The sequence below is a fragment of the Perissodus microlepis genome, chromosome 22 (genome assembly GCF_051167445.1).
Source record: "Perissodus microlepis isolate ML-2025 ecotype Zambia chromosome 22, ASM5116744v1, whole genome shotgun sequence".
Lineage (NCBI taxonomy): Eukaryota > Metazoa > Chordata > Actinopteri > Cichliformes > Cichlidae > Perissodus > Perissodus microlepis.
The window spans coordinates 32308322-32320890 of NC_140481.1; the positions used below are offsets into that span (position 1 = coordinate 32308322).

The following is a 12569-nucleotide window of genomic DNA, read 5'->3' on the forward strand; positions in this document are numbered from 1 at the left end:
CAGCAGAGCGTGGAGTGTTTTGGGTCTTACCATCTCGATGTTCTGGAATCCAACACGACAACTGACAACCTATCAATCACACACTAACACCTACCTCTCTTTAGTCTTCTTCTGACTGCAAACAGACTTGAAACTAGAAACTGAGACTGCAAACTCATCGGAAAGTGTTTGCTGAGGTCACAGATCTGAGCCGGTTAAGTCGTGCTATAAAAGTAAAGCAGGTTCAAAGTCTATTGGCTTCATGATTCAGACCCAGTGACCAAAATTCAGAAACTGGAAGTCTCACACACTTCAGCATTCTGTTAAAAGCTTCTGTTCCAAAGTATAAACTTCATAAAATTCATGTTACTCAAAGTGTGGACGTAAGGAAGAAGCAGAGAAGAAGAAGACCAAAAGAAGTTGATGATGAAGAGACTAAAGCAGTCAAAGAAGATGAAAAACCACATAAAAAACAAACAATAACTCAGAAAAACATTAACTACAGTAATATTTTCATCTTTCCACCAACATCATACGGTTACAGCGGGTCTTCTGTACAGACATGACGTCTTACATCAGCTCAGGGTTCACACTTCGCTATGACATCCACAGAGTTTTGTCTTTGTCTCGTCCGGAGCCAGGAGTCGAGGTGCACTCTGATTGGTTACCTGAAAACTCGACACAGATTCTGCTCGCATGTGTTTGCTGGAGATGTTTGCTCCATCAGTCTGCTGCAGCTGCTCTCTCCACCCCTCTGCTCCAACCCTCACATCAGAACAGGTCGCCGTTTACAGAAATGAGATGTCCAACATGATAAAACCCAAATTAAACTGTCCTTTTTCCTCAGTTCATTCACCAGCAGCCGCTGCAGAACAGTGAAACAGGAAGAGTGTGGCTTCATCAGCGGCGCTGGGGGGTGGGGGTGGGGGGGTTCGGTGATTTGGACCATGCGCGGGATGATAAATTAACACGAGCAGCTATCTAAACCCTGGCACTTTGTGGCGGCGGCCGCAGACTCGCCCGCTCTGCCAGACGCTCGGCTCTGGCGCCAGTTATTGCTTGAGGCCGAGTTCTGCTCTCCAAATCAGTTTGGCGCTCCGACGAGTGAGCGTGGCAGGTGAACGCTGGAATCCACCAAACGCAGCTGATGGAAAACCTACTCCAGATAGAAGTCACACTCGAACTCTGGGAAATATGCGGCGCCGACTAAAACATGGCAACAGGAAACTGAATTTTCTCATTAAACCTCCAACAGGAGTCGATCGGCGTGCACCGACTGTAACAGCTTCATCGCCGAGGCCACGTTAAAGAGAGGGCTGCGCAACACCCCCCCTCCCCCGTTCTCAGGGCCGTAGCTAACCATAACACTGCTCCCCTCACCCCCACCCCCCATCCATCACATCCATCTGTTTTCGTACCCGCTGGTGTCTAAGCACAGACACACCTCCCTCTTCAAAGCCAGCCGCGAGACATCATCTACCCAGCGTGTCCGGAGTCTCCTCCAGGTTGGACACGCTTGAACCTCCTCCCCTGGGAGACATCCATGAGGCATCCTCGCCTCCACTGGCTCGCCTCCACGTGGAGGAGTGGCGGCTCCGCTCTGAGCCCAGCCTCCCTTCAGGTGAAGCTCGTTTTGGCCGCTTCCCTCCTCGGTCTCACTCCTGTGGTCAGGACCCAGAGCTCATGGCCATATGCGAGGGCAGTAAAGACAGCTTCACCTTCACCACAGCCTCCATCAGTCTGCCAGTTGCCTGCTCCACTCCCCTCCACCCAGAGTGGGCACTCCACCCTTTTCCATCAGAGAGCGTGGGCCAAACCTAAACAACGACAAACGATGACGTCATCTGTTCATATGTAGAAGCTCTATAGTCAGACACTCGGGACTCGGGTTCTCCACAAACTCCTGGAGGGAATTTCTCCACCTTTTCACTGCTGGTTGGTTTTTCTCCACCAGCTTGTGTCTAATTTTTGCCTCTTTGATGCCGAGCAGGCCGTAACGTGAGTAACATAAAAACAGCTCAGCGTGTGGACGGAAAACCAAAACTTCAGGCTGAAAGACACTAAACTGCTCTCCAGAGTTAATAGAAAACAAGAGTGGGCTGCTAAACCACTCCGAATGACAGCTTTCGGATTAAACACAGTCATTTAATCCTTTGTTCAGATGAAAATATTGATTTGGTGCTGCTCTGAATAAACTATTAGAAGCATGTTTATACTCTGTCAACAGACCACAAATCACAGCCAGTGAAAAAAAGTCGATATCACAGCAACAAGAAAAAAATTGCATTCTGTAATTAATCTAAAAGCAGAAATACAGACAGAAAAGCACAATTTAACACACACCAGTCAATAAAATCCAAATTTGAGACCTTGAGAGGAGAAACTGCAGCAGAAATAAACTCGACCGTTTTCCCCCGGTGCTGGTCTGAGAGCGATCGTTCGGCTTAATCAAAGCCGTCAAAATAAAAAAGTCATTCAGGCGTTAAGCAAAACATGCTAGAAATTAAACATACGTTCCCGTTCTTATTCTGCTGTAACCGTAAGGCCGGTCTGTTGGAGAGGAGGTCAAGGTAAACGGGGGATGAAAGGGACAAATACCTGCTGAGAAAATGAAGAATGGGAGGATGAAATGAAGCGAGACGCGTTCACAGGTCTCAAACATGGAGAGGAGCGAGGGCTCCAAACATCGGCTCGTTTAAAGCTGCTTTCGCTCTCGCGCTCCCTCCTTTTCCATTTTACACATGAGGTTAGGGGTCAAAGGTCACATCAGCAGGATGATACTAATAAAGAGAGCTAAAGAGTGACGGCATCGACCAGATTATATTAGGGAGTCGTAACGACCGACGGAGCAAAAACAAATTTCTGCAGCAGCGCTAATTGATGTCCCCGGCTCATCTGAGTGTGTGTGTGAGTGAGTGTGTGTGCGTGTGTGTGTGTGTGTGTGTGTGAGTGTGTGTGTGAGCGTGTGTGTGCGCGTGTGTGTGAGTGTGTGTGTGTGTGTGTGTGTGTGTGTGTGAGTGTGTGTGTGTGAGTGTGTGTGTGTGTGAGTGTGTGTGTGAGTGTGTGTGCGTGTGCGTGTGTGTGCGTGTGTGAGTGTGTGTGTGAGTGTGCGTGTGTGTGTGCGTGTGTGTGTGAGAGTGTGCGTGTGCGTGTGTGTGTGTGCGTGTGTGTGTGTGTGCGTGCGTGCGTGCGTGTGTGTGTGTGTGTGTGTGCGTGTGTGTGTGTGTGTGTGTGTGTGTGTGTGTGTGCGTGTGTGTGTGCGTGTGTGTGTGTGTGTGTGTGTGTGTGCGTGTGTGTGTGAGAGTGTGCGTGTGCGTGTGTGTGTGTGCGTGTGTGTGTGTGTGTGCGTGCGTGCGTGCATGCGTGTGTGTGCGTGTGTGCGTGTGTGTGAGAGTGTGCGTGTGCGTGTGTGTGTGTGTGTGTGTGTGTGTGTGTGCGTGCGTGCGTGCGTGTGTGTGCGCCCACCATCCATTGTCCTGTCTCACTAATCACAGCAGCTCCGGGCTTCATTTAATCAGTGGAGCGCGGCGTCCTGTAATAACTTATCAACAGTCGTACCTTATAGATGAAGCCTTAATTGCTGACATGCTGCAGAGCTGCTCCCTCGCCGTCATCATCATGATGCGAAACACCGAGACGATCACAGTCACTCCCGGGTCGCCTTAATCTTAAAGAACATTCATTTATTTCCATTTTGTCATTTTTAATAAAAAAAGGGTTCTTTTTCTTTTCCAGTTAAAATTTCTTGATTTGAAGTTGCCTAATTACACAGAGCTCCCAGCGCTCCTGATGCTGCACCACATCTGTGTTATTTTCTATTGTGGTCTCATCTGATTGGTCCATTTGAACAGGATAATCAGTTTTACCCGTCGCCTGTAACGAGCTGATGGAGCTCTGTCTGAGAGCGAGGCGACGCAGGGTGTTAAAGGCGATTCCACAGGTGTGTCTGCTGTGAGGCTGACGGGAGCTCAGGTCAGACGTGGCGTTTGCATGTGTAACCAGTCTGTGTGGAGGCTGTGATTGGCCTGAAGGATGAGGCTAACTCAGGACCATGGCTAAGAGTGAGTGAGAGTGTGGGTGGGGTCTGTGCTAGCTTCCAGTCTGAGGGGAAGAAGCTGTTTGTGAGTCTGTGGGAGTGAGACCTGATTGACCTGAGGCGGAGTCCAGAGGGCAGCAGGTCAAACAGGTGGTGGGCGGGATCGATGAGTTTTAGTCTCCAGCAGTTCTTGGTTAACGCGTCCGCGGTTTGTCAGCCTGAAGGCAGAGGGTCAGGTGAGGAGCCGGACCAGGAGCGTGTTTATCGGGGATTCTGACCTTCACTGTGATTTCTGCCCCCATTGAGCCTCAAACACCTGAGAGAAGACGCTCGCTAGAGACGGTCGGAGCTGCGGTGTTTGCAGGGACGCGCTGAACAAAAGCAGTTTTTCTGGACTGGCAGCAACACGTGAACACTCGGATAAGTTTTCCCCAGTTTCACTGAAAGTTGGGGATCTGTGAGCGCTCAGAGGAACATCAGGCTGTCGTTTTCCTGCTGAAGGTTTTGAGCGGTCTTTGAAAGAGGCAGCTTCCTACAGCTAAACCAGTGACACTCACCAATTATTTCCCAAGCTAGTTATTAAAACAGAGACGCGTCTTTATTCAACAGTCATGGGTATAAAATTCACTGTAGTCATTTCTTCTGTCCCTGGACTCAAAAAAGCTCCTCGGCTTCAACCAGCAACAGGAGACGAGTTCGAGACACAACCTGCACTCAGTTATGTTCTCTCTGTGGAGAACATGTAGAGCGTCTGTCTCTGCAGATGTTTGTGTCTCATTTGTGTCTCGTTTGTTTCTTTGTAGCTGTTTCTTGTGTCTCTGTAGCAGCTGTGCAGTTCTCGTCTTAGCGCCTGACTCTTTTTTGTGTCTTTGCAGTTGTTTGTTTTCTCTTTGTCGCTGCTGTGCATCTGTGAGCCTGCTCTAACCTGTGTTTTGTGGTTGTTTTTCATCTTTTTGTAGTCAGTTTGTGTCTTTTTAAGGAACTTTTAGGTGAAGCTCAGAGGGCCCTGACTCTGGGCCTGACTCAGTAACACGCTGTTTGCGTATGTGAGGGTAATAAAGTTTTGTTGTGGCTTGTCAGCTGGTGTTGTGATTAAACAGCTGATTGAGCAGCTGTTCGCATCTGAAGAAGACATTCAGCAGTTTTTCCTCTTTGACTCGAGACCTGATGGATTAATCTGTGTCGCGCTCAGAGCAGCTTAAACAGAAGCCGCAGTGATGTTCGGCGTTGTTTCAGTTTTTATTTAAAGTCTCCACAAACACAGCGAGCACACTGATCAGACACGCTGTGGGAACTCTGGCTGCGTACGGTCCTGTGATGCAGCAGCTCGTAGCTCGACCTGAAGCGGTGGCTCAGTCTCTCACAGCACGGCGGGGACTCTTCTTCACAGCGTTGCTTCAGTTTATTGAGGTTTCGTGTATGCACAGCCCTGTGAAGGTCCAGCCTCTCGGTCAGGCTGACATCTGCACTTTGCAGCACCTTTTGTGTGATCCAGGTTAGCCCAGGCTTTATCTTTGGTCACACGGCCTCATGTTTGACTTTGGAGAGCACCTCACGGCCCACTCGGTGACTGTGAGGTGCTCAAATCATCAGCCGTCCACCACCGTGCTGACAGCTGGTGAAGAGGCTTTCTCCTGGCAACGAGCCATAGCTACTCAGTCCTTTCATATGTGTAAGGTCATGAACTTTAACCTTTAAGCTGCTAACCGAGGCCTGTAGAGTGACCGCAGGGTGAATTTGCTGGGACGTCCACCCAGGTGAAGACTGCGACACCTGAATGTCCCAGACCTGCAGACTGAAACAGTTTGTACAGAGCAGCTCAGACCTGCTGATGATCAGTTACTCGATACTGTTTGATGAGCAGCAGCTGGCTCCGCCTGACGGGCTGGAGTTTACCCACAGGTCACCTGCTGTTGACGAGCCGCTCTCTGTCCCACGATATAAAACTGTGTTTGTAATCACAGCGACCGGCGGCCTCGTTTAATCTTCGGCACAGTTTTCCTCTTACACAGATTAAGCGAGCGCGCCGCGGCCGCTCAGGTCTGCCGCTGTTCTCTCACAGCGTGTCCCAGTTCCCGGCGGCACCGGGCGGCCTGGAACGCCGACTCGGGATCAACGATTGCTTTTTAATCCCCCCGCGCTCGCTCGCTCGCTGCTCTCTGCCTCTTTTTGTTTGGCTTTGTTTTCATTTTTTGCCGAGAATCATCCGAGTTCTTGTGACACTGACATTTGTGCCGCCGAACATTTGACAGATTTTAATGTGTTTTTTACCCTCCTCCCCTCTCCTCTCCTCTGTCCATTTCAGGTGTGAATAAGATTCGCCTCCATCGCCTCGGCCACCGCCGCTGCTGCTGGAAACATAGAAGAGGAGAAAACATGAAGAATGGAGCAACAAAAGAAGACTTTCTCGATTATCTAATTTTTTTTCCCCCTGTTCTTATGTTTTCAGATTTTTTTGGTTTTTGTTTTTAATCTCTTGATTGTCGCATCCCGGCTCACGCACAACATCCTCCTCCGTCACGCCGTCAGCGACCTGGAGCGACCGCGGTGTAGATGTGACGCTCGCACACAAAAGCACGAGTTTGAACACGACAGAGCCGCTGCTGCGCTTTACTGTGGGCTGCACCCAAATTGAAATCTGAAGAGCGCGAGGAGAAATTCAGGGTCACGATCTGTGAAGATAATTGAAACACCCCCACCCCACACACCCCACCTTTACAGTGGATTTCAAACTGCTGCGTTCAGTTTTATAATTGTATCATAACACAACACCGTCGCACAGGCGTCCTGCAGACTGCCGTAAACAGAGTCGGACCCTTTAAATGTGTTTTGTCTTCAGGGGGACAAAATTCAAACATTCCCTCAAAGAAGTGAAGTGGATCACTTCCACTCCCCCCGAGAATAAATCCACAAACGAGCCGGAAAACAAAGCAAGTTTAAGTGAACCGCAACGACAAACATGCCTGAAAAAAACTCGTGTCCCTTTAAACCAAACCTCAGTAGGATTCGTTTATTAATTCCTCAGCGCACGCTTTGGGTGAATTAAACGAACAATTAGTATTTCACTCGTGCAGCATATCAGGATTTATTCCAGTCGTTCTTCGTCCTTGTCGCAGCCGTCCGCCTGCATCATTATGCAACTCTTTATTTCTCCACCTAAGTCGGAGGAAGTCACCAGAATGTTTTATTCAGAGTGTTTTCTCTTCTTTTAAATGATTGTTAAACGTATTTATTGAATTGCCGAGCTGCAGCTGGAGCCTTTAACTGCCAGTTTTCAGCCTTTACGTTCGCTCAGCGCTGCATTGTGAGACGAGCGAGTCCTTCAGCGCCGCAGAAACTTTCTATATTTACTTCCTTTTGTTGTTTTTCCACTGGAGTGTGGAGTTGTCAGCAGCACCGTATTAAAAGCGGCTTTGGTCGGCGTGACGGCGCACGAGGCTTTGTTCACGCGCAAGTGGACGAGTTTATTCATGTTTTCCATTTTCCTCAGATTGGTTGGTGCGTGAGAAACGATTCGCCGGCTGAAGGAACGCTGCGTGATTCAGTCTGAGTGCCGAGGAAATTTTTTTATCCGATGTTAGAAATTAAAAGAAAACATTTCTCTGTTAATCGAGCTCCAACATACATGTTAAATTTATAACTGTTAGACTTCAGTGGATCCTTCTCATTTCACGTTTTCATTAACAACCCCTCTGAAATATGTGCGTGAGTTTAACCTTGAGGAACTTTTTTGTCCAATCAAATGGCCTGTTACTTCACTTCCTCACGGCTTTAGGTGAATCACCTCTGTTACAAACTATAAAGACTTTAGTTTTCATTGTTGGACTCTACAGCTCCTCCCCTTTAAGGGGAAGTTCTCCTGATTGGCTGCTCCTTATAGCGGGAAATTAGTAAGGTGGGCAGGATTGTCTCCTTTCTATGACATCACACAGACCCAAGGGTAGAAAAAGCTGTTCAGTGTTATTCATATAGCACCAACCGTCCCCTTGTAAAGTAAAGACCTACAATACTACAGAGACTCCCCAACAATCATATGACCCCCTGTGAGCAAGCACTCTGGCAACAGCGGGAAGGAAAAACTCCCTTTTAACAGGAAGAAACCTCCAGCAGAACCAGGCTCAGGGAGGGGCGGGGCCATCTGTAGCGTCACAAACGCCGTATTTTACGGAGTTAAAGGCGGGACTGACGGACGTGGCCGAGGCGGTGTTGTGTGTGACCCGTGTTGCCGTGGAGACGAACCGGAGCACTGAATGTGTGCCTGCAGCAGCAGTACAGACCGACAGGGTGGATTTAAAACAAACAAACAAACAAGAAAAAAAACGAACAAAAACGCCGAGTGCCAAAGCTGGGATCTGCTGCATTCTCACTACACTTTCAAAAAATAAGGGTTCTTCTTCGTGTCGTTGTAAATAGGATATATATGTTTGTTTGTTTGTTTGTTTTTCCTGTATTGCTACAGATTTGTAAAATTTTGCGGGAAAAATTTTGTTACATTTTGTAAAATGGGAGCAACTCGTCCCCCCAAAATCCTCCTGGTTTTCTTTTTCCTTTAAAAAAAAAACCCTCTCTCGGCTTTTTTTTTTTTGGTTTATTTTTGTTGGACTTTTAAAAAAAAATCTAGTGCCAGCAGTGTGTGCGTGAACAGTTTTCCTTTTTTTGTTCTTGGTGGGGTTTTTGCTCTTTCCCATCTCTCTCTCCTCTTTTTGTACTGAACCAGAGTGGAACCACTACAAAAAAAGGAAAAACAAGGAAAAGAAGAAAAAAAAGACGGACCAGTTGGCAATACTTCAGTCACTTGTTCATCTCACCGGCACTGGACTTCCGCCCGCCACTTCCCCGCTGAGAGGAGAGGAGAGGTGGGAGGGAGAGGAGGGAGGAAGAGGGGGGACTTCGCTTCACATCAAATCAGATTTAAAAAACAAAACGGAGAAAAAAAAGCACCTTTGGACCTTTTTCCTTTTTTTTACTGTGCTGAAGTGAAGTCAAGTGCTATTATTATTATATTATTATTATTATTATTATTATTATTGTAGCCACTGTCTGGAACCCTTTTTTGAAGAAAAGCAAAGGAAAAAAACAAAAAGAAACTTAAGCCAATCTGCACTTCTCGTTCCGACGAACATGCTTGTATGACCAAGTGACTGTCGTGGATCTTTGTTTTCAAACCCGATAAGGAACAAACTGAGTATAAAAACAAAAAAACAGTCGAGAGACTTGAAACGGTGGCAAACGCAGAAGGATTCAACGGTAACGATCACGCAACTTACAAACTCGACAGTAAAAACCTGCAATCAAGACTCACGCTGCCTGAATCATACTTTGATCTTTCTCTCCGTTTCTATCCCTCCTCCTTTTCTTCGTCTCTCTCGTCTCTCCTCGCTTTCTTTCATTTTTCACCGTTTTCCTTCGTTTTTCTCTCCCTCTCTCTCTCTTTGTCGTCCTGCACACCATCATACACACCTGTAATAAACAAAAACAGACAAAAAAAAAGATAAATAGCCTTTTATTCGATACATTACTACATGTTGGCTTGGTAGGATTAGTTGAAACTAGTTCCATTCCTACAAAAAAGAATAATAGTAAAAAACAAAATATGAGCTTCTTTATGTATTGCTTCTGCCGCTGTAGTGTCCTGGTCAGATTTAAAGATGATAAGACTACATATATCTGAAATACTGTATTTACAAATGCATACCAGGGCTGGCCTCAACGACACGACGGCAGGGGGAGGTTTCCAACTCCGTCCGCGGGGCGGCCGGTCGAGCTGTCGGGGGTTTGCCGCGTAGCTCCGACCGCTCGTCCGAGGTGGTTAAAATGCTTCTTTGTTTGCTCGAAGTCTTCGCAGTTCTTTAAACTTGTAGCGTTCAGCAGCACTGAAGCTCTCGCCGCACAGCTGCAGGGCCTAACAGGAGTGCTGGCAGCGCGGCGGAGAGCGCCTCCTGGTGGACGCTCAGCCTTAGCACGCTTCCAAGAGAGTTTTATTTTTGCAAGTGTATAGTTTTAATTGAATATTTTTCTGATGAATGATTGAATGTAATTGCTTTGGGGAGGAAAGTGGGTTTACTGTCTGAATGTTGAAAGAGGAGGGAACCGAGCACACTGGCACCAAAGCAAAGGCGGTCCTGCAGAAGTTAAACATGATCGTGTGGGAACTAAATTTGCTCGAACGCTTCCGCTAGCCCAGACCGGTGCCTCGAGCAAACCTTTGGCCTCAGTGACGTTTGACACGCCACAAGTTCTACTGTAGTCTACTTTCAACTCTATTAAGCTTTTTTATTTTGTTGATTAAAATATTTTTGGCCAACTTTTCCACATAAATTTGCACTTTTTACCTTCAAAGGGACGAAGAGCGATCTTGTCCCGTTTTTATGTGAATGTGTAAGATGCTAAAACCAAGGATCAAAATAGCCGTTAGCTAAATCACGAACTTGTGCTAATTACAATTGTTAATTTAAAAATGTAAATGTAGTTCACTACGAGTACCAAAGTACCAGGATGGAGTCGCTTGTAATGGAAATCAGGACCACCAGTTGATTTTTAGCCAATAAGAGAAGGCTACATCAGCGATACTGGTGATGTCATTCTGGCTTGCTAATAGCAGCAACTTTAATTTTGCTGCAGCTAGCACAACAATCATGGTTCACTTTTGCAGTTTGATTTATAAAAAATCCCCGATAAAAAATTAAAGCACCTCTAATATAAGCCTTAAAAAGCCTTTGAAGCTAACTGACGGCTTGTAGGTTAGCAGTCTTAAAGAGGTTTGTCTCAAATTTATGCTTGTTTATTTTTAGCGCACGCTGACGAGTGGAGGTGTGCAGCACCCAGGTGGCTTGTAAATGTACGTAATCGACAATCGCGATTAAATGTTGCAATCGTCGTTTCCTGTGAGCGTAAACTTGGGGGAAACTGCCCCGGTCACAACGAGGGGACGAAGAAACCACACAAAGCGGCGCGCAGTGCGACCGGTGTGCTCCGTGCTTCCTTCGTTTAAACTTGCTCCGTTGTATCGTGGCGAGCGCCTGGTTTCCTCAAAAAAGCTTTTTATGCAGCGACAGTCAAATTTTGAAGAGCAGCGAGGTTCAGATGTTTGCGGGGTGGGGGGGACGACGTCGAGGCTGAACTCCTTTACCTTCCCTGAAGTTTGCTCTGATGATGGCTCTGTTGTTTTCTGTTTACCGGTTTCAAGCACAAAAGTTAAAGAGCAATGCAGTCTTCTGGTTTTCTTTGATATATTTCCATCTCTGAAATATTGATATTGCATCAGAGTTTCAGAACTAGATTTTCTGAACTAGACTCTGGACTTTGAGCACGTCATTCCTGCTATCAGAGCAAATCTGCGCTCTGACCCAGACTCCGTTGTCGAGCAAACTTCAAGGGTGTTTATCCGTCCTCAGTCTCCAGCTGTCCTCAGTTTTGAATTTCAAGTCGCTGTCACATGTGAACCAAGAATGAAAAAGTAGAAAATAGGCTGTAGAAAGCTGATATCTTCTTCATTTGACTGCTTTTTTAGCTCACTTCAGAAGCTCAGCGAAGGAATTTTAAGACGTGAGACAATCAAGACGTGACTTCTGCAAAAGTATTTTAGTTTTAGAGAAACCTTCCGCTGTTCGACAAGTTGAATCAGATCCAGTTTCTGGAAGTTTTGCGTATGCAAATCATCAAACTCACTGCATTCTTTCAAGCTGTGTTTTTAAATCTTGGTTCACGTGTGAAAAGAAGTCAAATGAAGGGATCAGTGCTCAAACGCTCCAGCAAAAAAATGCACAAAAAAATTTTAATCAACCAAGAAAAAGACTTTACAAAGCCGAGCATCACTTTTGGGAAAACCAGGTGCTCTGATTGTGTTTTTAAGGGGAGTTGAGGCCAGCCCTGCTTCATAACTGAGGTTCTGCTTCTTCTACTACTGCTACTATCTAACAACAACCCTGGGCACAAAAACAGGCCTGAACACTTTCAAATCCTCCAGCACTCGAGGCGCGTTCGATTTTTAACTTCACATACCAGCATCTTTGAACCCAAACTGATTTGGAGCACCAGCTTGTTTTTGTTTCGTCCTCGACGCCACAAAGACGCTCCCCTTCCCGGCCCAAAAGCGAACTCGTCCTGACTCAGCTGGGTTCGCGGGCTGGCGGCGTCTCTGGGGTCCGTCGGGTTAAAAGAAAATAAGAGCCATGAATATTTGTTTTTGCGTTGTTTGAAAAGCATTCGAGCTCTGTTTCTGTCGCCCAGGCCAGCAAAACAACCTGTTGATGTCTGCTGTATTTCAATAAAACACAGCCTTTTTCAAAGGGTACACCCTGTTCTCACTGTGTCTGTGTGATGTGGTCTGAATGCAGCGAACAGCAGCGCACGTGCATCATATGGACGCTGCATTCTGCTCTGACTCACCTGATTGTGAAATCCTGACAGCTTTAAAACAAAACAGAGGGAGAAATGGTCTGCAGCCACTTCAGAGAAGGGCCGATGGCGTGGAAAAGCTCCAGCCTTTCACATAATCTCTGGTGTTTGCACACACACACACAAAGTCCTTTTATTTCAGCTTCACAGGCAACAT

The 12569-nt window shown here is 46.8% G+C and overlaps 1 protein-coding gene across 3 annotated transcripts in view; it reads left to right on the plus strand.

Annotated features, from left to right (window-relative positions):
* LOC146363584 (zinc fingers and homeoboxes protein 2-like) overlaps positions 1 to 12317 on the plus strand; it is a 128291-nt gene extending 115974 nt beyond the window's left edge. For all 3 annotated transcript variants that reach the window (XM_084919792.1, XM_084919793.1, XM_084919794.1), the window contains one exon: positions 6321 to 12317. The gene's annotated coding sequence lies outside the window, so the exon portion shown is untranslated. The remainder of the gene's footprint in view (positions 1 to 6320) is intronic.
* Positions 12318 to 12569: the final 252 nt, after the last annotated feature.